The sequence below is a fragment of the Rattus norvegicus genome, chromosome 17 (genome assembly GCF_021556685.1).
Source record: "Rattus norvegicus strain SHRSP/BbbUtx chromosome 17, alternate assembly SHRSP_T2T, whole genome shotgun sequence".
In the NCBI taxonomy this organism is placed as follows: Eukaryota; Metazoa; Chordata; class Mammalia; order Rodentia; family Muridae; genus Rattus; species Rattus norvegicus.
Genome location: NC_141550.1, coordinates 4,121,464 through 4,148,929, shown reverse-complemented (window position 1 = coordinate 4,148,929; position 27,466 = coordinate 4,121,464). Strand labels below are relative to the sequence as shown.

General features: G+C 45.2%; 1 long non-coding RNA gene across 2 annotated transcripts in view; it reads right to left on the bottom strand.

The window, feature by feature from the left end:
* The window catches only part of LOC147999943 (uncharacterized), a 109,950-nt gene that overhangs the window by 63,440 nt on the left and 19,044 nt on the right, over positions 1 to 27,466 (bottom strand). For both annotated transcript variants that reach the window (XR_015641399.1, XR_015641398.1), the window contains exon 2: positions 22,653 to 22,812. This is a non-coding gene — a long non-coding RNA (uncharacterized LOC147999943). The remainder of the gene's footprint in view (positions 1 to 22,652; positions 22,813 to 27,466) is intronic.

Genomic DNA, 27,466 nt, shown 5'->3' with positions numbered 1-27,466 from the left:
CCTTACCCTTCGAACTAAACAATCTCAGAACATGGGCATTGTAGTATTAAAGGCGGATGTCTGAAATTCTCCTCCTCTGAACATTGAGTGGTGAAACTATCCAGATTGTAATGGGGCAGCTGGCCTGAATAAAACATTTATAGCATGGGTTTCAGCAAATGCTATGAATTAGACTTCGGTTGTACCTGTTCTCTATACCTAGTTAGTAAATACTTTCCAGAATAAAATTGCCCTCACTTTCTTTTTCAGTGCTGATGATCAGACTCACAGTCATGCATGCTGGGCCAGTGTTCCACCAAGACCACCCAGCCAGACAGCCAGCCCTTAGGTAGAAAATTTCCCTGCAAGAATTGCTGGGTTTCTATACAACCAGAAACCATTCATGCAAATATTTGCTTAAGATGACAGGGACAAGACAGCGTGATCTAGGACCTATTAAAAAAAAAAAGCAGTGAGAATTAAGTATTAATACTTAGGTAAAACAAAACACTTTTTAAAAAATGATTTATTTATTTTTACTTTGTGTGCATTGGTGTTTGCCTGCCTGTATGTCTCTAAGAAAGAAGGAAGAAAGAAGGAAAAGAAAAGAAAAGAAGAGAAAAGAAATTGTAACTTAAGGCCAAGCATAGCAAGCATAGCTCTAACCTCAGCCTAAGGAGACAGAAGTGGGAAGATCTGGAGTCAAAGGCATCCTTGGATATAGAAAGACTTCAAAGCCAGTCTGCATCACATGGAAAGCTGTCCCAGGCTCTTCTACCCTCTCCCCAAGAGGAGAGAGCACACCACAGGGTGTTGTCGGTGGTAGGACACTTTTCTAGAGTACTCTAGGTCCCGGGTTTAATTCCCAGTAAAACACAAACACAGGTTGGAGTGGGGTGGAGGGGGTGAGAACTTCAGAAAGTGCATAAACAATCTACATCTGTCTGCTTGAATGTACACTGCCACATTCCCACAGGTTGAGTTTGTCACTGCAGGGCTTCTGATCCCAGGGAACCCCTTATCACTGGGTTGTTGCTGTTGTTGCTGTTGTTGTTGTTGTTGTTGTTGTTGTTGTTGTTTTGATACAGGGTTTCTCTACATAGCCCTGGCTGTCCTGGAATTCAGTATGTAGACCAGACAGGCTTCTCCCTCCCCAGTACTGAGATGGCCCAGTATTAAGTGTTGGCCTGTATCCCCAACCTCATTACTGGTTTTAAGCACATACCCGTGATTAGTGGGTTACACCCAGACCATGGGGAGCATAGCCAGACAGCACTGACTAAACTTGAGTGACAGTTCTCCACAAGATCCACCACTGAAGTCAGTTAGCAGATGCAGGGCTTCTAAGAACACAATTCTAGGGAATCTGCTAGCCAGAGTTGTCCCCGTGACAGGTGCAATGTGCACGCACCCAATGAAGAAAGCAGAGCAATGGCTCTTCCAGGTCGATGATCTAACGGCGGATCCTGGCGGATCACAATCTAACAGCTTCTCTGCCTTCGGTAGCTACCTACAACTGCTAAAAATGCTGTTACCCACATTTGTACCCTCAGGTACAAATGAGGAGAGAGAGAGAGAGAGAGAGAGAGAGAGAGAGAGAGAGAGAGAGAGAGAGAGAGAGAGAGGAAGAAGAAGAAGAAGAAGAAGAAGAAGAAGAAGAAGAAGAAGAAGAAGAAGAAGAAGAAGAAGAAGAAAGAGGGAGAGAGGAAGAAGAAAAAGAAGGAGGAGAAGGAGGAGAGAGAGAGAGAGAGAGAGAGAGAGAGAGAGAGGTTTTGCTCACACTCTTAGGGCATTTTCCAGGAGGGTACATTCCCAGAAACTTCTATTCAAATTTTCCAAATATTTCTCTCTGCTCTAGGGAAGAGAGACTGCTAGAGTTTGGGTCTACAATGTCCCCCAAAAGACCCTGTACCATCTCCAACTCGGCCCATCACAAGCCTTACAACAAAGGGTTAACTGAGAATGGACTAAGTCGTCGGAAAGCAAAACTGTGAGACAAAGTTAAAGCCTGCCTTCAAATTGATGGTGATCTTAGGAAACCAATACCAAGGTACAGTTCCATTCTGCCCACCAGGAAGGTTCTCCATCCTCACAGCCCTCCGATGAAACTCTCTGATTGCCTGTTCTGGTAGGAGTGGCAGGCAGAATAGGGCTGATTTGAGTTTTTAAGAATTCCTCAGTTGCAAGGAGTTCTCCACACACTCACAAGTAAGTGTGTGGTGAACAGAAAGGTCATAGTGCAGCAGTGGGTGACCCATCTGGAGTGTGAAGTGTTCAGTTGTGTAAATCCCATTTCTTAGGGCTGACTTAGGCCTAATCCTGTTATAGCTACATGTGCCTGGCACTGAAGGCCCGACGTTATGGCTAGCTGAGCCAGACAGCATCAGCTCACGGTAATAACATTCATACCAAATTTACAAGCAAGACAGGATTGCTTCCTCAGAGAAGTCGTTCACTTCAAATGATAGCATGGCACTGCTCTGTCATCCCTAGAGTCCTTGTCACACCTTTCCTCTAAGGGGTCAAGCAGGAGCTTCATACTCTCTGACATGCTAAGGGCCTTCTAAGAACTGTTGATGATTGTGACCCAGAAGAGAAGAGGGAAACAGGCTCAATAGAAAGTCCTATCTCTGGAGGCTACACCAGGCTAACAGCATCTGGAGCCAGCTGCTTAATTGCTCCAGATAATATACCCAGTATCCAAAGAAACTCACCATGCACCAAACCTCCTTCTTGGGGGGAAATGACACAGTATTCAATAATAAGTGTATTACGGGAAAATACAACTTCCCATAATATTCACAGGAAAATACAACTTCCCATAATATTTATGGGAAAATACAACTTCCCATGATATGTGCCCAACCCTTGCTGCACTGGAAGCTATGCAAGTGGTTTGAAATGTCTTTGGCTCATATTTTATTAGGACTGAAGAAATAAAGTTTCAAAGTTTCATAGATATGAGAAGCAAAGTTATAAAAACAAGGTTTCGAGAAATACATTCAGTGGTCAGGATGCCTATGACACACTTGTGACCTTTCTGAGAGATACATCTGACCTCAGGATGCCCAATGATATGATAAAGTTTTGGTGATCAAGATTCTGACTAAACTAATTAAGACAAAACAAAAAAACAACTGTTCTCGGAAAGACCCCCTACCCCTCCCTGTAGTAAATTCCGAGAACAACCGCAAGATGTCATCCTGACCCTGCCCCACCACCCAGTTAACACCCCCCCCCCTCTAAGGGATGTGTGAACTTAGCCCTTTCCCAGTGATTCTCCAAGGCCAGGTGGGGGGCTGGATGAGGAAAAGTGATCAACTGAGCCAAGAACAGCCTCTTGAGCAGGCCAGCCAATACCTGACCAGATCCTTTGTCCTGTGTACCACCAATGAGAATGGGCCAGCTAACCCTGTTGCTGAAGTCAGCCCTCTGTAATGAGTAAAAGTTGTGTGCTTTTTGGGTTCAGGGTTGCCTCTCCCTGTGTGGATGTGCAACCCCACGTACGTGGATTAAAAACCTCATACCCTCATGCTATTGCAGCGATCACTTTGTCAATTTGTGCTCTGTGGGTGGCGCTCCTGAGGTAAGGCCACTATGGGGTCTTACAATAGGACAGCTGGTGAATGAACCTACTGCCTCCTGCACTCTGGGTCTATCAGCATTATATCATGGTGCAGGGAGGGATCATAACCACAGTCAGGGTTCTCGGCTCTCTGAAGCAGGGTGGCAAGAGTTTATTGTTAAATCTCATCAAGTGAGAGCACAAATGTCCAGTGTTTACCATTTACCAGAATTGGTAAGAGTCATTGGCAACTGGCAGTCTATCCATCCCAAGACCAGACAGTACTTAGTGACAGCAAAGAGTCCATTCCAGAACAATCCCTGTGGAATTCTATAGCCCAGAGACACACCAGTTCTCAATTGCCTACAAGCCCTCTGAAGCTGTGACAGTATTCCTCGATCTTCCCAGGCAGGTAGGCAAAGTCCCTATAGCTCAGAGGCCACAAAACTACTGAAGTCATTCAATCTCGCAAAGTGACTGAACTTCTCGTAAAAGAATATCAAACAACAGGAACCATGTTAGAATAGCTGCTTATTGCATATAAAAGGTTGATATCTTTCTCCATTCATAAAATTTTCTATAGATGTGGATCCTCAACACAGACTATCATCTTATTAAATGTCTTATTTACCATAAATTATACAGGGTCAATGAGGCTCTATTTTTAGTTTTGTTTTGTTTGTTTGTTTTGTCTTTTGTTTTTTGTTCTTGTTTTTTTTTTTTATTGGAATTTTTTTATTTACATTTCAAATGTTATTCCCTTTCCCGGTTCCCCATCCATAAGCCCCCTATCCCATCCCTCCTCCCCCTTCTTCTATGAGGGTGTTCTTCCTCCCCAACCATCTACCCCTCCCCATCCTGACATTCCCCTATACTGGGGGTCCATCCTTGGCAGGATCAAGGGCTTCTCCTCCCATTGGTGCCCAAGGGTGGACGCTAATTCAGACTGTGAAATAAGCAGATACTTCTTCAATTCGCCTCTGGAGCAGCTTCGATAATTTGGATTCTAGCCACTTTACTGTACCTTGCACCATAAGAAAATGCCTAGTCTGAGATTCTAGAACTCATCCATAAGACCAGCAGAAGCTCACAGTTGACTTGCTACGCCTGGCCCACTCCACTCTGCATCTCCAGTAAAATACAACTGTGTAGAGCCTGACACCTGAGACACAGCCAAGGATCCCCAAGCGAAAGGCAAACATAGGCACCTAAGGCAATGGCAGACATTATGAAACAAACGTAGCACCGCGAAGGAGTTCCGATGCCAGTAGTGCTGATTTATAAATAGCACAGGACATTTCTACTCCAACTCTCTGGACACAATGTTCTCAAATGTTTCCTCTCCCGATATATTTTAATTTATGGATCGTTAGTCTTGACTACACTACGGAGCCTTCCAACCACAGCCTCATGAATATGCTGGTTTTTATTGCCCACCTGGGGTTAAACACCAAGTCTGAGCCACATTTAAAATGCCACAGGATATTAGACCAGCCTATCCTACGTCTATACTTCTCCACAGATTCTTCTTCCTTTTAAAAATATCTATTTTTAATATGTGTATTGGGGGGATATCAGTACACATGAGTACGGGAGCATGGTGGGGGGCAGGCAGAGACCTCCAATCCCTTGGTGTTGAAATTACAGGCAGGTGTGAGGTACCCCAACATGGGTGCCAGAAGCCAGTCTCATGACCACATGTAATTCCTCTGATACCCCATTCTGGACTCCTTAAGCACTCAACAGGCATGTGGTATGGAGATATACACGCAGGCAAGCACGTGAACATATAAAACAATAATAAGTTTTATTTTTGAAAGAACGTTTAAATTGGTTCAGAGCCATAGCCACTAACTAGACGTGGTAGCACACACCAATTAGAAAGTGGAAACGTGAGAATCATGAGCTAGAGTCTTATTTAAAAAAAAAAAAAAAGCAAACCAAAACAGACAAACAGACAAGCAAAAAGCCAACCACAGTAGCAGATCTTCTAAAATGTCCCCCCTCCCCCGCCAATGTCCTTGGCTTGACACTGGAGCATACATGGAGTTCGATCTGTGTCCTCCACTTAGATTCAAAGGCTGACTCTAACTAACCCCATTTCCTGCAGCCCTGGCTTTATAGTTTATTGCACTGGATGGAGGTCTGTTAATGATATGTGGAAATGCCCCTATCTTTGTATCACATTTCCCATCCTGCCCCTCATGGTTCAGTCAGGCTGCCAGTCAGGCTCTGTGACCTCAGTCCTCACAAGGTCAGAACACTGTACCAACCTGAACCGGTGGCATTCTTCTGAGTGTGAGTCTTCAGCCCACATGGCTGGAGAAGTCTTAGGGAAAGTAGGTAAGTATTCCTGAAACCTGCCCCGGAAGTTCACTGGACTCTTAGCTGTGGACTGTAAAGGCACCCACCGCTCTGTGTGGCACTTTCCCATGAAGGTCATTTTGAGCTGAAGATAACTATGAAGTAGCAGATACAGGAGGAATTGTCTGCCCTAAGTTGGGCATAACTTTCCTTTCATGCGGATGGCCCTTTCCAGCCCTCCCTCATCGGGAGGAAGAGACTCAACCTTCTCACTGGAGACAGAAAGTCCGGCACCGAGACCAGTTTACATAAATGACCTTTGCCAAATGGCCCTTATCTTCCACTAGGCTGGCACAGAGTTATATCCCTGTAACTCACCATCCCTACGGGGCCTAACTTCTCTCCTCTCTCAGTTCTCCATCCTCACAGCGGTGCATCTCTTTCGAGGGTTCCCACTCTGTAGAGTAACTACTTTTTTATAGGAAGTCACCTGTATTCGTAAAAACAATCCTCCTCCTCCTCCTCCTCCTCCTCCTCCTCCTCCTCCTCCTCCTCCTCCTCCTCCTCCTCCTCCTCCTTCTTCTCTTTGACCATTTTTGTCAGTTAACTCAGATACCTCAGTGGGGAGTGGGGACGTTTCTTCTACCCAGGATGGCCTACTGTGACTAGGAGTTGAGAAGTCTGTTTGGGACAGCCATTCTTCAACTGCTGAGCTCTGTGAGTATTTGCTTGGAAATTCCTGACATTCTGTATCTAATCTGACTAGTGGAGATTGGGATGGGAGATACAATGTTGCAAATCACCTACTCACGTGTGTCGGGGTAGGGGAGGATCAAACCCTCCTCACCAAGCACTGAGCTACAGCCCCAGCCCAACCAGTCTTCGTTTTTGATATGAGAATGATGGAAAAAAATTCAAACCTCTGTATTAATTGGAAATATTTAGAATGTCTAGATATCCCTGCTGAGCAAGCACTAGTAGGAACAGAGCGTCTTCACACTGAGCCTCGTGATTTGTCCTTGGATGTTACACTGGAGCCTGGTAATTCTCTCACAGCTGGGATTAAAGCTCACAGACTTGGAAATTGGAACAGTGAAGAGGTAAGGAGCTGCTGTTTGACCCAGCTCTGGAGTTAAGGAAGGTAAGAAGCAAGGCTATCCTGGACTGTAGGGATGGGCACACAGTCCCATTTTTGCATTTTCTGCACAGATCTGCCTGATGGTGTCTCTCCTTCCCCTTCGGATGACTCTGAAGGCCTGGCATTAGTCATGAATTCATTTCTGAAGTGATCCTTGCATATTACTCATTTGGTAACACCCACAAAACAATAACAACAAACACTTCAAGGAGGTGCAGGAAGCCATAATGCTACACAAAGAACCGTAGGCAGCTAAGATGGGCTGAAAACAGGAGAAATACCCTTCCCGGGGGAAGAGCATAGCCTAGCATGCAGGATGCCCTGGGTTGGAGCCACATGAAAAAATGCCAATACTTGGGCAGTGGAAACAGGAGGATTAGCCATTCAACATCATCCTCATCTATGTGAGACAGACAGACAGACTGATAGACCGACAGACAGATGGATGGACATGAGGGAGGAAGGAAGGAAGGGAGAGAGAGGAGAAGGCCAGGAGGGAGAAGAATGGATAGGGAGGGAGGAGTGAGCCCACATCTAACTGTCTTAATATCATTGATAAAGGAAAGCTAACTCATGGAGAGGCCAATATTTATTTTGTGGACAGGGTTTCACATAGCCCAGGCTAGTCTAGAACTCACTAAGTACTGAAGGTAACCTTGAACCTCTGATCTTCCACTTTCACCTCCCAAGTGCTGGGATTAAAGGCACGTGCCCCCGGAGGCCAACGCTTAAAGTGGCATTCTGAAAGCAGTACTGGAATTTAATAAATAATTATTGTCGGAGATTCCGTCCCAAAGTTCTTCAGTTCCTGCTTCTCACGGGAGGAGAACACCACTCTTGTCTGATGTCATCCTTCAAAAACAAACAATTCTTTTAAAACCGCTGCAGAAGTGGGGAGTGGAAGACAAAACTGACTCTTGCAATTCAGTTTTCAAACCTTGAGGTAGAATTGAACCTCCTCAGAGTAGGATGGCTTTTGAGAACTTTTTTTTTTTCCTATATACAGAATTTGGAGAACTGGTTTAACAAGAATTTTCACTTAAAAAGTCTACCCCGGTAATAGCTTGCTCTGCAGAGACGATGCTGTTGGGTGAGGAAGCATAAGGGTTCCTAGGCAACAGAGCAGAACCAGCCACCACTGAGAGGTTCACCCTGGGGCCTGTGAGTTCTGCATCCACCTTGCTTCTGTGACCTTGGGCTGTTCTTTGCTCCTGCTCCCATGGCTCCTTGTTCTTTTTTTAATGTAGCCAATGAGTGCAGCCTTGTTTTCAGAAAGCACTTCCTAAAAGCTACCTGTCAATAAAATGCATAATTAAAACATGAGGTGGAAAATTATTTAGCAATTAAATAATTGCCTACCCATTAATATGCATGTGTGGTCTTGGCTTTTCGTGCATTAATAACCAAGAATTCTTCAATCAGAGTCTTTGAGAATATGAATTAGGGACAAATTTATGTTCTATATTAAGGTTGGAAAATATGCAAATCTCAAGAGATTCCAGGTCTGAGAGCTACCATTTATATGAAGATTTATATAACTTTGAATGTAATTGTTCTTTTTGCCTATGGTTATTTCAGATTAAATTAGTCTAATTTCGGTATATCTTGAAAGCTACTTAGTGTCTCATTAGGAAGGTGGCCGGGGAGTCCCCTAGTTTCCCATACCAATCCTGCATGATGAGTGACTGTCATCAGGTCTCATTGTCAACAACGGAAGGACAAAAAGCTAACTAATCAATTAATAAGAGGCTGAGGACCAGTAAACACCGGGAATCCCCTTCCCTTGTTTCCCTTGCTACTAGCTACCTCAGCCTTCATTTTGGTTTGATTTTTGCCTTTTGAGACAAGGTCTTAGATAGCCAAGGCTGATCACGAACTCCTGATCCCCTGCCTCAGCCTCCCACGTGTTCTAATTACAGGCCTGGTCTACCACATCCAGCTAATCAACACTTGTGGATAGAGACCCAAGAGCTTAGAAGTATTTATTTTATTTTATTTTATTTATTTATTTATTTTTGAATCTCAATTCAGCCTTTTAGTTGGGAATCAGAGTAAGCCACAGTTCTATTTAATTTTGGCTCTTTTGTCTACTTTTCTTTCCTCTCTTTAAAACATTGACTTGGGATGCTTCCAACAAATAACATGTTCCCCATTACTAGTCCTAATGTTACCTCCGGTAAGAAAAATCTTGTTTAAAGAGCAAAAGGAAGAGGTAAATGCCTGTTAATGGAGGTCCTGTTTAGTTATCTAAACATACTTCCTGGCCGCCATTGGCAACAGGCGGTCACTGTCTAGGGGGTTTGTCGTATGGACACTGGCAGGATTGAGTTGAAAAGTGAAGTAAATATTTGTCTTCATTTACCAACCATCCCCAAGACCAGAAAACAAGTCTTACTGTGGCAAATGAATTCTTCCTTTGTTTTGCCATTCTCTGCCTAAGAGGGAGATGGGCAAGGTCTCTGAAGGTATTTACCAAGAGAGTCACACGGGAAAAAGTTCTAAGGCCACACCTATGAGTGTGTGTCAAGGGTCATCGGAGTCCAAAGATCTCAGTGTTGAGGAGTGAGCCACACTGTTCCTCAGGACCCAGGTGTCTGCCTTTGTTTACCTCAAGCGTCATGGAGATTGTCTGGAAAGGTGCATGCGTGCAGCCATCAAGGGGAAGCAGGTACTCCAGAGAGGGTCACTTGTGTCTCAGGAAGAGGGATCCAAGCTAACCCTGAAAACCTCCGTGTCAGTTTCTCTACCTCCAGTCTTGGCTGCACGCAGTGCAGATCTTTAGAAAAATTGATTTCCCAAACCATAGATCCCTAATGGCAGCCTAAAATTTGCTGACTAGCAACTAAACTGTCGACCCCGGTGTGCAGGCAAGGATACACTTAATTAAGGTTTACCCGAAGATGTACACGGGGTGATCAAGAGTTGTGTTTTGTGCTTGGATGACCTCATGGTGTTTGTCTTTAATCTCGTACTCTGCTAACGACTGTCCAAGCCTCCCTACCATCCACTACTATGGAAATCCCACCCCCAAGGTGACTGTATTAATTACTTTTCTATTGCTGAGATAAAACACCTTGACCAAAAGTGATGGATGAAGAAAGATTATCCTAGCTCATGGTTCTGAGAGAGACAGTTCATCTGGGGGCGGGGTCATGGCAGCCAGCAGCAAGCATAGCAAACGGAGCAGGAAACTGAGAGACCACGTCTCCAAACCTCAAGAACAAACCAGGGAGAGAGAACTGGAAGTAGGCTTTAGGTTCTCAAAGTCAGAGCCCAGTGGCATACTTCCTTCCAGCAAGGTCAAGACTTCCTAAAGCCACCCAATAGCATAGCTGACTAGGGACCAAATGTTCAAAGACTAGAACCTACGGGGGACAAATCTCATTGTAACACCACACTGGAAGGTAAGTGGGTCCTAAGACTCGAGAGGCACAGACGTGACCAGGTTAAGGAAATTCATGAGAACATGTTATTGACCCTTTCTTCTTCCTATCAGGTGTGGCCGGAAGGAAATCTGTGTTACTTAAGTCTTTCATGGAACCCATCTAGAAAGCGTTGCCACAATTTTGCTACTGTTATGAACTGTAATGTAAATATTTGATATGTGGGATATCTGATACATAACTCCTGTGAAAAGGGTTGTTTAATCACCAAAGGGGTCGTGACCCATGGGTTGAGAACCACTGTCCTATCAGCTTGGCCTTGAACATGTCTGTGGCATTTTGTTTGGTCCGTGGGGAACAGTGGTCTGGGGTTGTATAAAAAAAAAAGCAGGCTGAGTAAGCCAGTAAGCAGCACTCCTCTGCATCAGCTCACGCCTCCGGTTCCTGCCTGGAGTTCTTGCCTTGACTTCCTTGGAATATGGACTATAAACTATAAGGTAAAATAAGCCCTTTACACCTCAGGTTGCTTTTGGCCAGTGCTTTATCTCAGCAACAGAGAAGCAAACTAGGGCAAAGTGCAAACCAGGTAGCAAACACAAGTATTGCCACTCACTCGGGCACATTGGTCTTGGCGTTTGCACCCCAGGACTGAGAAAATCCCATCTGACAATATGTGTAGCTTGTTATGGCCCCCTGGGCTGTTGGGAACATGCTAAGTGACATGAAGAAGTAGTTCCCCAACCCTTCTCTCCGAGCTGTGTCAGGTTGTTCTTGCATTCCCACCATCACCATTGTTCCCAAACACCTTTCACATGAATGACAACTTTATTTTTTTTTATGCAATTCGAGTGCGATGTAGTCTCACCCATAAAATTTTAAAAAGTGGGTGAAATTTTTGAAAAGCCACAAGGAATGGATGCTGTAGATTGGACCTAGATTGTCTCCCAGAAGCCAAGTGGTGAGCCTTGGCCCCAGCTCGGTGGTTGGACATTTAGTAGCGATTCCTAATGAGGGCCAGCAGGTATGTAGCCCGGAAGAGGCATGGGACTCTGGCCCCCAACTGTCTGTCCTTCCTCACACAAGTGCTGTGGGCATCAGTGCTCTGCACGAGCCCCACCACAGACCAAGAGCAACAGAGGGTCCTAGCTACTTCTGTATTGCTGTGATATCATGGCCAGGTAAACACAGAAGAGAAAGAGTTTAATTTGGAGCTCACAGTTCCAGAGGATTAGAACCAATGACTGTCAGGGCTACAACCATGGCACTGAGCAGGCAAGCATGATGCTGGAGCAGTAGTCGAGAATTTACATCTAGTCTATAAGCACTGGGCAGGGAGATAAAGATCTTTCTGGGAATGTCAGGGCCTTTTGCAAACTTAAAGATCACTCTAGCAACACAACTCCTCCAACAAGGCCACAAACGGTTCTACCAACTGGGGACCAAGTATTCAAATATATGAGTTTAAAAAGGTCATTCTCCTTCAAACCCCACAAGGATCAAGCTTTCACATCCCCGAAGGTCCAAACTTTGAGCAAAGGAACCTTTCCTCTTTTAACTGGATCTTCTCATATACGTTGCCGAGGACCAGAAGGTTGAGTACCGGAACATGCATTCTAGAGGACAACCATGAACTAGGTCTTCCTTTTTCTAAAGGATTTCACAAACCCTCACTGTGTTACATCCAAACTGTATACAATACCCAGGCTACATCCACCTTCAACTTTCTATAACCTTCATTAAGTCATCATAATTCAGGAGATTTTTTTCATGATGACTTAGTTGAATTGTCTGTTTGACTGCACTTCAGGGCACTGGTAACTGACTAACACCTCTATCTCTAGGAGCTGGCGTTTCTACAGAGATTTAACAGAAGAGGAAAAATGCACCATGAATGTGGATGGCACCCGCCTGTGTGCTGGGGTCCCTGACTGACAGAGGAGGAGGAAAAAGGGAGCAGAGCTGCAGTGTGCCCATCTCTGCCTGCAGAATGGATGAAACCAGCTGCAGCATGGTCCTCTTCCCCTCCCCCTCCTCCCACCCCCACACGCCCTCCCCCTGGGCAGGTGATTGCCTGTATGCCTCCTTGCTGTGACTGTCTCTGTGACCGACTGTGTGAGTCAAAATTCATGCTTCCACCTTTCTTTTGGTTTTTGATGAATATTTGATCTAAGCAAAGAGAAAAGCAACCAACTTGTCTTGTGTGCCTGTGCTTAGAACACAGTTGTGTTGACATTAGTGGGGATTCTTTTTCTTGTCTTGTGGCTCTTCATTTGGCAGCAGGATTTGTAGAGATAAAGGATCAGTCACTAGGCCAGGGATAAGTGTGGACTGTTCTAAATCAGAGAGAGGGCAGAGAGGGTGACAGAGACAGAGAGAGGGACACAGAGAGACAGAGAGATAGGGAGGGATAGAGAGAGGGACAGAGAGGGGGACAGAGAGGGACAGAGAGAGACAGAGAGAGAGGGACAGAGAAAGACAGAGAGAGGGACACAGAGAGACAGAGAGATAGGGAGGGATAGAGAGAGGGACAGAGAGGGGGACAGAGGGAGAGGTTTGGAGAGTGACAATAGAAAGAAAGAGAGAAAGAGAGAGTAGGTTCTTCCGGGTTCAATTACCACAGTAGTCTATGATAGTGAATGGGCAAGCCCCCCCCCTCTCTACTCATCTCTTTATAGGTCCCTCTGTTCTCTCTGTTCCTCTCTCTGTCCCTTGATGTCTCTCCTTGTGTCTATCTACCCCTTCTCCATGCTTGGTCCTCATGTATGCAACCCTCTGCCCTCTGCCCTCTACCCTCTGCCCTCTGCCCTCAGCCCTCTGTCCTTTGCCCTCTGCCCTCTGCCCTGTGTCCTCTGTCCTCTGCCCTCTGCCCCCTGCCCTCAGCCCTCAGCCAGCTCCTTTCTGCATCTTTGCTCTACTGTGACACTGTCACAAGCTCTCACCATGTTGCTGGTTGTATGTTGTTTGGACCTTCTATTCTCCTTAACTATGAATCAAGAACAATTTTTTTCTTTTCCTATTTTTTGTTTGTTTGTTTGTTTTCTTTCTTTTTTAAAGACAGGGTTTCACTATGTAGGTCCTAGAACTCACTGTGTCCAGGCTGGCCTCAAACATAGAGATTCTCCTGCCTGTGCCTCTGTCTCCTGAGTGTTGGGATTAAAGGCACATACTATGTGTCTAGCCCAAGTAATACTCTTTATCACTGAGGCTTGGGAGATGGCCCAGTGAGAAAAGTACTTGCTGTACATGTGAGGACCTGAGTTCAGATTCCCAGCACCCTTGTAAATGCTGAGTGGGAATGGCTGGCTATCTATAACCCCAGCACTTAGAAAGTGGAGACAGAGAACTCACAGAACAAGCCGCCCAGCTTGACTAGCCAACCGAATGAGTTCTTCTTGTTGTAAAATTATAAATCTGTTGCTGTAAAATTATAAAAATAAATCTGTCTTTTAGCCCCACTAGGTCCTGCACCGTGGCAGTTCAGTGTCTCTAGCCACTGCACATTTTCTTAAACTTAAATTGCTACATGAAAGAACACATAACACAATAACCTCTGATCAATTGATAAGATATAATTTCCCACCTAAACATACAAAGCCCTGTACACATCCATCCCTTAAGAATATTCACAACAACCTGTAAATACACAGAGTGGAATCGACATCAGCCTCTTATGTTCTCTCTGCAGCTTCCTCTGCCTTCCCCTTCCAGTCTCCTCCTCTTCCTTCAAACTTTCCTCCCACCCATCCTGCCTTCTTGTCCAAAGACAGGCCTCGTTCTATCTTGAACCTGCCTTCACCTGCGTAATGACATCATCCCACAAGTTCTGACTTCAAGTGAGAAAGCCTGCTTCGATATATAAGGTAGACAGTGAGAGAGGAAAACACCCAGCATCTACTTCTGAACTCTATATACATGCATACGTCACGCACATGTATTAGCATATACACACATGTCCAAACCTGTGCAAACACACATGCATACATGTACATGCCACATAGATACCTACAAAGAAAATAAATAAAACACTGTGTCTTGCTCTGCCTCGGGTATTTTTTTAGAGCAACATAAAACATGCTAATGCATGCTGGGGCAACTTTGCCACTCACCGCTCTACCCATCCATCTTCCATTGAGAACGAGTTTGCATGCTCTCTGGAGCTTCAACAGTCAGGGGTACTGAGGTTGTCAAAACTGCACCAACAGACTCCTCTCAAGCCTTGGACCCAGTTACAAAGTAAGGCTGCTTCCTGCTACCACTGAGGTGAAGGGCATTCTGCATGTTATGCTTCCTTCAGCCTCCGCTTGGGGGCCAGGGACTCGTGGGGTCTCCACTCAGAGACAATGTGCCTGAGTCAGCCTCTTATTTTTCAGCGATATTTTGGTCCCAGTCATCCCACAGACTTTGCACCTTTCTCTCCGACGCAGAGATTAGCAGCTGGTCGCACTGCTCACTGTGTTTCCACGCTGTTCTCTGCACCAATGGATCTTATCTTATTTTGAGAGGGAGGCATGCCTCTGTGATTCATGTGTTTGATGCTTTCGTCTCTGCCAGGTCTGAGTTGACAGCTGGAGATAGGAAGCAACCTGTACATGGTTGAAAGCACAGAGCAGCTTTGACTGGCATGGAGGAAGGCTTCCCGAGGGAGGAGATCACATGCACTACCTTTGAGTGCTTGAAATGCAGATAGGAGCACAAGAGAGGGCTATGAGAAACACACAAGCTATGTGTCAGGAAGGGAAGAGATTGGTTTAGTTGACACACTCGTGTGTGTGTGTGTGTGTGTGTGTGTGTGTGTGTGTGTGTGCCTGAACATGAGTCCAAGTGTCTCATCAAAGTTTAAGGTGAAAAGGAAGACCAGAGCAGAGCCCAAAAGGTACTGATTCACCCAAGATCATTCAGCTCTGCTCCTTCTAGGTATCAAACTTTAATGCGACTAGGAAGGAAAAGAGGGAGAAAAGGAAAAAGAACCTCTGAGGTTAGGAAGGAACAGATAGAGAAGGAAAAATAGGCAAAGGGGAGGAATGTGAAGGAGAGGTGAAGAATCTAGGGAGGAGAAGGGTGAGGCAATTTTTGTGTTCCTGAAGCTAAACACCTCACAGAAGCAAGTTAAGGAAGGATTTATTTTGACTTAGGCTCAAAAAAACGCAGCCAATTATGTCAGAGGTGTCACCACCATGGTGGAGAAGGTGTCACCATAGCAGCAAAGTTATCACTGAAAGGACCGTTATTGGTACAAGACACCCAAGACTAAGTTCTCGGCACAAAGGAAATGTAGGGCATGGAACAAGAGGCAAAGACAGGAGACCGAAGACAAGGATGAAAGGGAAGGGAGCAAGGTAGAGGGACAAACGACTGCCTCGGAATAGAGAGGAAAAGAACGTGGTCCATAGGCAGATGGAGGCTTATAAAGGTAAAAGGCAAAACTCCGTGGTAGGATGACACATACAATTTTGATTGGATAGGTTAATTAGGACAGCCAAAGGGGGCTTTTGGTTCTTTTTTTTTCCTTTTTTCGGAGCTGAGGACCGAACCCAGGGCCTTGCGCTTGCTAGGCAAGCGCTCTACCACTGAGCTAAATCCCCAGCAAAAGGGGGCTTTTGATTTCTGGACCTCAATACTTTGATTGATGGACTTTGGTAATCAGCCTCAAAGGAAGGAAGTAGTCAAATAAAGGAATAGACCTTGATGTCTAGCTCTAGGGATACAATCTAAGGGTTTTTAATCAAGGAAGAGGGGAAAAGGCAAGGTCTCCAGAGCCATGTTTGCCATGTTCAGGGCTGCTAGAGACTTTAATGACCATGGTCAGGGAAGCCATCATTATGTCAGAGAAGGTGTCAACATACCAGGGAAGGTGTCATCATGGGCAGAGAAGTTGTCATGGGTAAGGAAGGTGTCAACATGCCAGGGAAAGTGTCATCATGGGAAGAAAAATTGTCATGGATAGGGAAGGTGTCATCATGAGTAGAGAAGGTGTCATCATGGGTAGAGAAGGTGTCATCATGGGTAGGGAAGACTGGCAGAAGGATCCATCACAAGGCTTCTGCTCACTTTATGTCTGCTATCAGGAAACAGAAAATGAACAGATGGCTAATGGGATCAGGCTATCAGACCTCATGATACAATCCCAATGACTCACTTCCTCTGGCATGACTCCAACTTCAAAATGTTCCACAACCTTCCAGAAGAATATCACTAGTTAGGGACCCAGTGTTAAAACACATGAGCCTATGGGGGGCTCATGTTTAAATCACTATACTGTGAGTAGGCACGTGAATGTACTAGGGAGGTAATAGAGAAAAAGGCTATTGGACACCCCAGAATCATCGACTCTACTCCAGTTTCTTTATAAGAAAGCCAGTCATACACACACACACATGCTCGCCCAGGTCCTGGCATTGACCTTTCACCTCATCCTCAGGGAGAGGTAGAGCAATGCAGAAATTTCCCTCAGAGCCAAGCTGTTTTGAACTACACAATGGCATTTATGACACTTGGCTCTTGTGAATACGATGAATGCAAACTCCACAGAATATAATATGTATTTTAATGTCTTTTCACAAATAAAATACACTCCATTTATGGAAACTTTATGTTCTGGGAAACAGCATGGTGACCAGGAACGCAAGTCTTCATGGGATAAAGCGAGGGCACCTCCCATTGGCAGGCCATCGCTGAAGATGATATAATGGGTGGTAATTAACCATGAAGGCAATTAACTCTGGACCTGTGTCTTAGGCCCTTGAGTTCTGAGCTCCTGCTTCTATTGTTCATGTCTGGGGTTGATGTCACAAAAAGAAACTCTCCTCAGAACTGGGCGGAGTTCTCCCAAATACAGCTTTACCGTATCAATCTTCCTTTCTTATCAGCAATACTTTTCCCTATCAAGACTCTTCTTGAAATGTGAATGCTGGCATCTCATTAATTTTGCTTGAATTTCTAAAGTGACATTCTAGTCAACACCTGCTCTGGGAAATGCTAATGTGAGGGGAATTTCTTGCTCTATTCTGTTGCAAGAAATGGGGTTTTGGATGAGATGATCTTTCCTCTTCAAAGGCTGTGATTTTATCTGATTCTGTTGTTTTCATTTGTTTAAGACTTGAGGTATATTAGGTAGGGATCCTTCCTGGAGCCAACGAGTCATAAATGCCTTAACACAGATTCGTTCATTGTTCATCACCCATTACAATGAAAATGCGAAATTGGTGCACATGTGGAAGGATAGGGGGGCGTTATCCAATCCTCACATGTAGGAATGTGTGTAAGTCATTACTGAATTCAGGAGATCAAGGGCATTTAATGGTAGAGAACTGTTTCCTTTAGGATGTAAGATGAGACTATACACCAGCCCAAAGTTTGCTCAACGTGTAAACTTAATTTCTCATTCAGCGGCTCAGTGACTATTTACTGCGTAAATAGATGGATGAAAACATTCACTTAGGAAGATGAGCATTCAAAGCTATGTGTATATTTTAAATTAAGCCGTTCCCTCTCAAACAAAAGACTGCAGAGATCCTGTTGCTATTACTACAAACAATATTTCGGAAAGGATGTCCTCCCCGTGACTTTTATACATGCAAACATAATTAAAATGCGTTTGCTTCTGAGGGCAGAGATGCTCATGTGCTCCCGTAGAGTCTTGAGAAATGAGTTGAGAGTGAAACGAAAAGATATAGGGAGGGCCTCTATTTTCCCTGATCAATTTTCTTCCGAATTCCACCATACTTCGCCTTGTTTCTCCAGATCAGTCCTTTGTTGTCATAGCGATGCACCCCTACTGTGAAAGTTCAATCATATCGTATTGGCTTTCCTTCAACTTTCAATAACTTCCCATCACCACCCACTTCTCTTACGAAGTGTTGATGCAATTTCCAATCAGTGTTGAAGAGCTCCTTAACTGCCCCACTCGGGGATGCTAATATGGGAGATGGAGACTTAGGAAAGGCATTGGATGGAATGTGGAGGTGGGTAAAAGTCATAGAGAAAATAGAATTTGAGACGTTATGTGTTAATAGCATGAGAAGTAAGTCTCTACCTTCTCCAGGGAGCAATCCACAAACTTCTACTTTATAAGTGACGTGCTGGCAGTTCTTTTTAGATGAGAGTAATGTGAGAATGAAGAGGTAGAGTCTGTATGAGATCTCAAAGAACATCCTTAATATAGAAAGAGTCTTTCCAACCCAGATTCCCTTCAACAGTGGAATGGATACAGAAAATGTGGTACATCTACACAATGGAATATTACTCAGCTATCAAAAACAATGACTTTATGAAATTCATAGACAAATGGTCGGAACTGGAAAATATCATCCTGAGTGAGCTAACCCAATCACAGAAAAACACACATGGTATGCACTCATTGATAAGTGGCTATTAGCCCAAATGCTTGAATTACCCTAGATGCCTAGAACACATGAAACTCAAGACGGATGATCAAAATGTGAATGCTTCACTCCTTCTTTAAAAGGGGAACAAGAATACCCTTGGCAGGGAATAGAGAGGCAAAGATTAAGACAGACACAGAAGGAACACCCATTCAGAGCCTGCCCCACATGTGGCCCATACATATACAGCCACCCAATTAGGCAAGATGGATGAAGCAAAGAAGTGCAGGCCGACAGGAGCCGGATGTAGATCTCTCCTGAGAGACACAGCCAGAATACAGCAAATACAGAGGCGAATGCCAGCAGTAAACCACTGAACTGAGAACAGTACCCCCACTGAAGGAATCAGAGAAAGAACTGGAAGAGCTTGAAGGGGTTCGTGACCCCTTATGAACAACAATGTCAAGCAACTAGAGTTTCCAGGGACTAAGCCACTACCTAAAGACTATACATGGACTGACCCTGGACTCTGACCTCATAGGTAGCAATGAATATCCTAGTAAGATCACCAGTGGAAGGGGAAGCCCTTGGTCCTGCTAAGACTGAACCCCCAGTGAATGTGATTGTTGAGGGGAGGGCGGCAATGGGGGAGGGTGGGGAGGGGAACACCCATAAAGAAGGGGAGGGGGGAGGGGATGTTTGCTCAGAAACCGGGAAAGGGAACAACATTCGAAATGTAAATAAGAAATACTCAAGTTAGTAAAAAAAAATAAATAAAATGTAAATAAAAGATAGCTAATAAAAAAGAAAAAAGATAAAAAAAAAAAAAAGAAAGAGTCTTTCCAAAGCAGTAAGAAAAAAAAGGTAAACATTTAACTATCATTTGGATACTGTGGGAGGTGGAGGTTTGAATATGCTTGGTCCAGGGATTGGCACTATTAGGAGGTGGTCTTATTGGAGAAGGTGGCCTTGTTGGAGGAAGTGCATCACTGTAGGGATGGGCTTTGAGACCCTCCACCTATTTGCCTGGAAGACAGTCATCTCCTGCTTGCCTTTGAAAAAAGATGTAGAATCCTCCACTCCTCCAGTGCCCTGCCTGGTTGCATGTTGCCATGCTTCCTGCCATGATGATAATGGACTGAACCTTAGAACCCATAAGCCAGACCCAACTAAATGCTGTCCTTTTTAAGAGTTGACTTGGTCATGGTGCCTGTTCACAGCAATGCAAACCCTAACTAGGACAGATACAGTTTAAGTATGTCCACCATGGGTTCATGTATTCAAATCTAGTGCCCCTGGTGAGGTAGCAGGCGGGTGGGAAGGTCAGCTGGAACTTAACCCAACTCCATTGTTCTGCTGGCTAGTTTTATGTCACTAGATACAAACAAGCTGTAGTCGTCTGTGAGGAAGGAACCTTGGTTGAGAAAATATCTCCATAAGATCAGGCTGTACCTTGTTGATGGTGTTGCTCTTATGTCAGTCAGGGGCAGAAGAGATGGCTGCCCTTTGTTTATCAAGTCTTGATGCCTTGCTTGATGGATGAAGCTGTTTTATGCCTAGGATTCAAAAATCTAATCTAACCTAATCCAGGCAACACAGCTCAGGAGGAGAAAGACAGAGACCTGTTGACTGCCATGCCACCCAAGGACCTGCCCTCCATCGCAGGGACAGGAGGGCCACAGACATCCTCTCGCCTTACTGCCACCCAGCACACATGGAGGCCAGCCTGCAGTGGGAGCCATCATAATGTTCAAGTATGTGGTGGTCAGATGGGAGAGAAAGAGAAGTGGATCCTGTTACAGATGGTTGTGAGGCACCGCCATGGCTGCTAGGAAGGGAACTCAGGTCCTCTGGAAGAACAGTCAGTGCTCTTAACTGTTAAGCCATCTCTCCAACCCCCTCTGTGATTTCTAAGGCACAAAGGATTTTCTCTCTGCTTGCAGACGGGGCTGCACTTGTTTCTGCGTGTTTCTGTGTGTACAGTTATTTGCGTAAGGAAAACTCCTGCTCGAGAAAAGAGAATCTCTGGTCTGGATAAAGCCTTCCAGGTGGGGCAGGCAGGTCACTGCTGACCAAACACTCAAGAAGGTAGGACACCCTAGGAAGGCAGACCCACCTTAAGCAATGCTAAACAGATGGGTGGAATATCCACTCCTTTAATGTGCATGTGAGTACAGGTACCCACAGAGGCCAGAGACTGCCTAATTCCTTGGAGCTGGAGTTACAGGCAGTTAGGAAAAGTCCATGTCTGGGTTCTCTGCAAGGGCAGTTCCTGCTCTTTCTTAGCCACTGAGCCATCTCTCCATCCCCTGGGGCAGTTTTTAAGCCAGAATTTCCTCTTGCAAGGACTTGCCTTGGACTTTAAGACTTAAAGTGACTTTAATTACGAGGCATATGTGAACACAAAAGTGGTTATGCAAAGATAGTCTTTTTAGTTCTGTTCTCACACACAAATAAACAGAGGTAACTTCAACAGTCTTCACCAGGGAGCAATTATATAACCGCCTAACCGATCTGAGGGAACGTGGCTGGCCAGTCCACTAGAAGAGGTCACGGGGACCCCTGTTTATTTCGTTTCTTTCTTTCTTTTTTTTTTTTTAACTGATCATTGTATCCGTTTACACTTCAAATGGTATCCCCCTTCCACAGGACTATCCAGCCTACCAGACAGGATTAGTCAAGTCTGCGTCATGGGAAAGGCTCATGCAAGGGTCGTGGCTTTGTGCAGTGTCTCTTAGAACCACAAAGCAGAGATCTGTTTGTCGAAAGTTACCCTTCCACAGGCTCCCCCATCCCATCCCCTCTCCCCACTCCCCTTTACCTCTATGAGGGGCTCCTCCAATCACTCACCCACTCCTGCCTCACCGCTCTAGCATCCCCCTATGCGAGGGCATCAAGCCTCCACAGATCAAGGGCCTCCCCTCCCATTGATGTCAGATAAGGCCATCCTCTGCTACACGTTTACCTGGGGCCATGGATCCTTCCATGTATACTCTTTGGTTGGTGGTTAGTAGGGGTTCTGGGATGTACGGTTAGTTGATATTGTTCTTTCTATGGGGTTGCAATCCCCTTCAGCTCCTTCAGTCCTAGCCCCTAACTCTTCCATTGGGGGCCCCAGGCTCGGTCAGATGGTTGGTTGTGAATATCTGCCTCTGCATTGATCAGGAGCTGGTAGATCCTCCCAGGGATCAGCCATACCAAGCTCCTACCAGCAAGCGCTTCTTAGCGTCAGCAGTAGTGGGCGGGGGCGGGGGGGGGGTCTGCAGATGGGATGAGTTGCTAGTGGGGCGCGGTTTCTTTACACGCATAGATTTTTCTATTGATATAGAAAAACATGGGCTTAACTTGAGGGAACTAAATGTGATGACGTCTAAGACTTCTGTGGACACAGCCGTAAGAGTAAATGTGAACCGAGACCCATATCCCGTCAGGGGGCGGAGGCCGTGGATGCGGCTCAGAGATAATAATGCTTGTGAGTGACTGCTATTTTATTAATTCTATGGGCTGGAGAGATGACTCAAGAGGTTATGAGCACTGGCTGCTCCTCCAGAGGTCCCGAGTTCAATTCCCAGCAACCCCATGATGGGTCATAACCATCTATAACGGGATGTGGCGCCCTCTTCTGGCTCGCAGGCATACATGCAGGCAGAACGCTGTATGCATAAATAAATAAATAAACTTTAAAAAATAAATAAATTCTATGTTTTACCAATATTTAGAACCAGAAAGCTGACTTCAGGAAAACAGTAGAGACATTCCCACTTTAAAAAAAAAAGTGCCAAATTTTCCTCCTGTGGGTTCTAAATACAATGTAACATATCCTTTGAAAACAAACGCAGCCAAAAGGAAACTATCAATTGAGCCTTAACCTGGCGCCTGCCCTCTTCACCCCCACAGCACCTCCTGGAGAATATGTTGCCAATCAGTAAATTAGTTCCCTGGATTCAACCCCTTCCTCTTACCTGAGACCAGATGGCCAGGCTGCTGAACTGAGGCAGGGAGTTTCTTGACCAAATCTCTTTCCCTACTTGAAGGTTCACGAACCGGCTTGTCTTCCAGCAAATTAAGGTGACTATTTTGGACAACCAATGAAAATGTTGGCTTTTGTGGGGCAAGACAAACCTTGACAAAAACACAACGGGGAACATGATTCAGACCGTGTGTGGCATTGACACTTGAAATTACAGCGCTGTGCTGGTGATTGTCGAGGGTTTGGATCTAATTACAAGGTATTCCTCAAACAACACCCCTCTGTATGTCACGTGTATGTCTGCAACTTTCCTTACAGCCATTGCCAGCCAGAAACGTTCCCAGTGTGAAAAACCCAAATCCACATTTGTTTACGCACTCTTGTGCAAGATTTCTAAGAATCTAGGGATCAGAAACTTCGCTGGAACTTCACGGCATCGTAACTTCAGTGCCAATTCCACACATGGTCTGAACCATATTCCACCCCAGCCTGCTACTCTTCTCTGATTTTTCTCTTCTCCATCAAGTCAAGCTTGCCCTTGCTGGCCCCAGCCACCAGAGGAGAGCCCAAGCTCTTCAGGGCGCTGGCCTCTGACATGCCAGAGTGTGTGCCAGTGTCAGGGTCAGGCAATGGGAGACCCAACATCCCATCCCTTCCTCCCTTTCTCCACCAAAAATGAGCTCCATGGAAATCTCAGGTGATTCACCTCTCACAGATGTGTCTCCAGCCTACCAGACAGGACTAGTCAAGTCTGCATCATGGGAAAGGCGTATGTAAAGGTCGTGGCTACATGCAGTATCTCTTAGAACCACAAAGCAGAGATCTGTTTGTTGAAAGTTAAGAGTGCAGAGTGCTGGCCTCTGACTGCTGTAGAAGGTTCTACCATTTGAGGTCAAGTTTATAGGAGGCAAGTATTAGGGTACGTGTATGATATGTGTGAATCTCTAGTTCCTAGCAACACACATGGATGTGCACACACAACCCACACAACAACCCCCCACGCCCCAGAGAGAACATATGAACATGGTTCTGAAAGCTAAAGAAGTCACAGAGAGCAAGTGGAGAGCTGAGTTAGATCACAGACACCAGAGGGACAGGCCTTACACAGCCCAGTAGCTTCCTAAACAGCTAAACTCCCAGAGCTGAATCCCAGAGGCAGGTTTGGCCAGGGTTAGGTAGCTTCCTGAGTTAGCACCCGTACCTCCACCCAGCAATCACTAAAATGCTAAACTCTCCACCCTCTAACCTCCACCAATAGTCAGGAATTCCTTTGTTCTGTGACTGCCTTTGACCCTCCTAGTCTCCACCCACAAAAGGAGGGTCTTTATTATGTAAAACAGGCTGTGGTAAACAGTTGCCCATCAGGTTCCAAGCACAGCACCAAAATAAAAACAAAACTCCAAACAGAAGGTCAGAGCAGACCAAATCCCTGTTTAGGTGAACTTTAAAGATAGCAACATTTTCAGCTTTGTTTATTTATTTATGTAAAGATTCTTTCCTTTTTAAAAAAAGATTTATTTATTAATTTATCTATCTATCCATCTATCTATCTATTTATGTGACTACACTGTTGTTTTCTTCAAATGCAGAAGAGGGCATCAGATCCCATTGGAGATGGTTGTGAGCCACCGTGTCATTGCTGGGAGCCCCTGGAAGAGCAGTCAGTGCTCTTAACCACTGAGCCATCTCTCCAGCCCCCACTTTCAGCTTTACTGTATTTGAATGTGAATGTTTTCTGGGACTCCTTGAGTTCAACAAAAATTCGAGAAACACTTTTCTGAACAACTTCTGCTCCAAGTCCTGAGGCCATTTTAACCTTATGCTATTGGGCCTATGTAAGTGTATTCAAACCACTACCCGTCAGAAGGGGTTATCTACAAAGAAACACAAAATGTATTCCCTTCCAAGCTGACCACTCCACAGAGATACAGCTAGTCTCCGAGATCAATGCTTGCCACCTCACTGTTGTTTGATGCATTTAATTTAAATGCATCCGGTTTATTCACCCAAACGCCTGTGTTACCTAAAGGATGGCCATTTTTCACTATGATTGGTGGCCCAAACCCAGGAAGAAGCATCCTTGCATACAAACACTGGGTCTCTCATACCAGAGGCCAGGAAGGAGAATGGTCTGCCAAGGCATTCATAGGCCAGCCCTGAACAGACTCCTCTAGCTGTGTCTGCTTCCTGACTGTGGTCCCCATGAGGTTGCCAGGATGCCCATCCAGGAGGCAAAGACCAGTTGGAGATCACTCAAGATACATTCAAGTCAAACACTTAGGAAGAGCATTACCCCAAAGCCCATGTGGGCTGAAGACTAGATGTAAATGAGAAATTATTTCTTCACCGATGGTGAAATGAGCCAATTCAAATCAGATTCAATTATATTAAGTGCAGGTTTATTGGGAGGCTGCTCTCGAGCGGGTGAGTTCACTGGCCCTAAGAAATGAGGTCAGGGAGGTCACCATGGGAAGGGAGAGAGAGAAAGAAAGTGTGTGTGCAGAGAGAGAAGGAGAGAAAGTGAGAGGAAGAGAGAGGAAAAAAGCGGTAGGGGCATGTGTGTGTGTGTGTGTGTGTGTGTGTGTGTGTGTGTGTGTGTAGGTAGGGAAGATACTCTGGAGGAAGGGCAGCCCAGCCCCTAGGCTGGAAATTCAGAGTTGGAGGCAATGTGTGGCAGGTAGGACTGAGGGATGTTGGGAGAACATGGCGGCCATCTCTGCTTTGATATGTAAAATATGCATCTCAGTCCCTTGTCCCAGGAGTTGGATACCAAAGTGTAAAGTCCAAACAAAACAAAAATCAGATTTTAACTTAATTGAGTTTTGCTTTTTTTTAATCTTGCCTTTTCAAGCGGTGGACTAGATGCCTCACTGGGTAAAGGTGCTTAGTGCCAATCCTAGAAACTCAAATCCATTCCGGCACCCACAGGGTAGAACAAGGGAGAGAACCAGCTTGTGTTAAGTTCAGGCCATCCCTCGTGGACCTCTCGGGGCTGGGATTGTAGGTGTGTAATGCAAGGCTGTATTCGTGATTTTTAGCTCAGATCATTTGGCAAGTAACAAACACATGCTTATTTGCTCCACCCAAAAACAGACACTCTAAAAGGAGCTTGCTGTCATGGGCCCCCTGCTCAGGCACTCATCAACTATCCAAGAGGGAGCTGGAGTCTGCAGCACACAGGCCACACTTGTAAAGCTTTCTCGCTTTAGCCTGTATTCATTACACACTGTAACGGGTTCCACCGCGACATTTTTAGGCATGTCTGGTTTTTATTTTTTAACTTAATTTTATTTTTGATTTTTTTTTCATGCAGGGTCTTACCATGTAGCCCTGACTAGCCTGGAGTTCACTATAGGCTAAACTGGTGTTGAACTCAGAGAGATTCACTTGCCTCTGCTTCCCAAGTGCTGGGATTAAAGGCATGTAACACTGTACCTGGCCCAAAATGTATTTCAATATCCATACACACACTTTACCGTCCTCTTGTTCTGGTAACCCCATAACTGATAATCCTATTTTTTTTCTTCCTCTCAATTTGTCCATAAATAGAGATATAGATATAGATGTATGCTAGCGATACAGATACAGATATATTTACTTACTCTGTGGCTCAATGGTTTCATACCAGTGGTTATGCTACTGAAGAAAATGTCTCTCCCTCCCCTGGCAAGTATTAAGTATATAGCACCCCCTCCCCTTGCCCTGACACAGTATGGTTGTGCTCAGCTTCATGAAGATCCTGTTCAGGCTAACACAAGTTCAAGACTACAGCCGCGTGTGATGCCCAGAGCTTCTCTTCTTTTCAGAGCCTTTCCTCTTTCCCAGAAGGCATTGGCTGCTCTTGGGGTGCCCCATCTTTCCACTTCTCTACTTGTCTCCTAAATTTCACTGGGTTTCGAGTTGTCCACGTTTCTCTTCTGTGATGTTCCCATGAATAGAATATATTTGTTTAGTTCTTCTCCTTTTGTCTGTTGCCGGTTTCCTTCGTGGACACAATTATGAACCCTCCATGGGTAGAGGGGCTCTCTCCTCTCTCTTGCAGGGAATAAACAGAGAGAGTTTCCCTCAATTCCGGTTCTTCCAGACTATACCCTATGCACATGCGCAAAGGTCATTTATCAGTATAAAACAAAATAATACTTTTAAAGTGTTGCCCAATTGGATACTCCCTGCCCCGTGTGCATTTTCCTGTATATCAACTTGGGGGGATGGAAAGAGAAATTCCTCTGACAGTTTCTCCCTTACCATACAGACACCCACAATGGCTGAATCAACACTTCACTCTGGGTTGCCCCTGATCCACCCAGGCCTGAAATCATAGCAGCTGAAGCCTTTCATGAAGAATCTAATCGAAGAATAAGTCTCATCACCGAGACCAGACTATCAAAATTCCGTTTGGGGATGTTAATTCAGCCTGGTTCTAATTTGAACTCGATCAGGGGAGGCTCCAGAATGATTGCATTAAGCAGGGTGGATCAAGGCAAGTAAGACGGAGATAGTAAGCCAACTGAAAGGGAAATGGATTCTGGGGCTCTGAACGCGGAGCTGCCTGCTCCACCCCATAAAAACACATTTCTGTTTCGGGATAAGGCCTTGGTTTTATGTGGTACTGTGCTTAGCGAGGTCCTATGTTCAATCCGTAACAGAAGGAAAGAAAGGAAAGTGTAGGTTGATGTTATTACGCAGGTGAAGGCAGGTACAGGATAGAACAAGGCCTGTCATTGGACCAGAAGGAAGGATGGGCGGGAACAAAGTTTTAGAAGCAAGAGAGAGGAGCTGGAGGAGAAGGAGCTGGGAGAACATGGC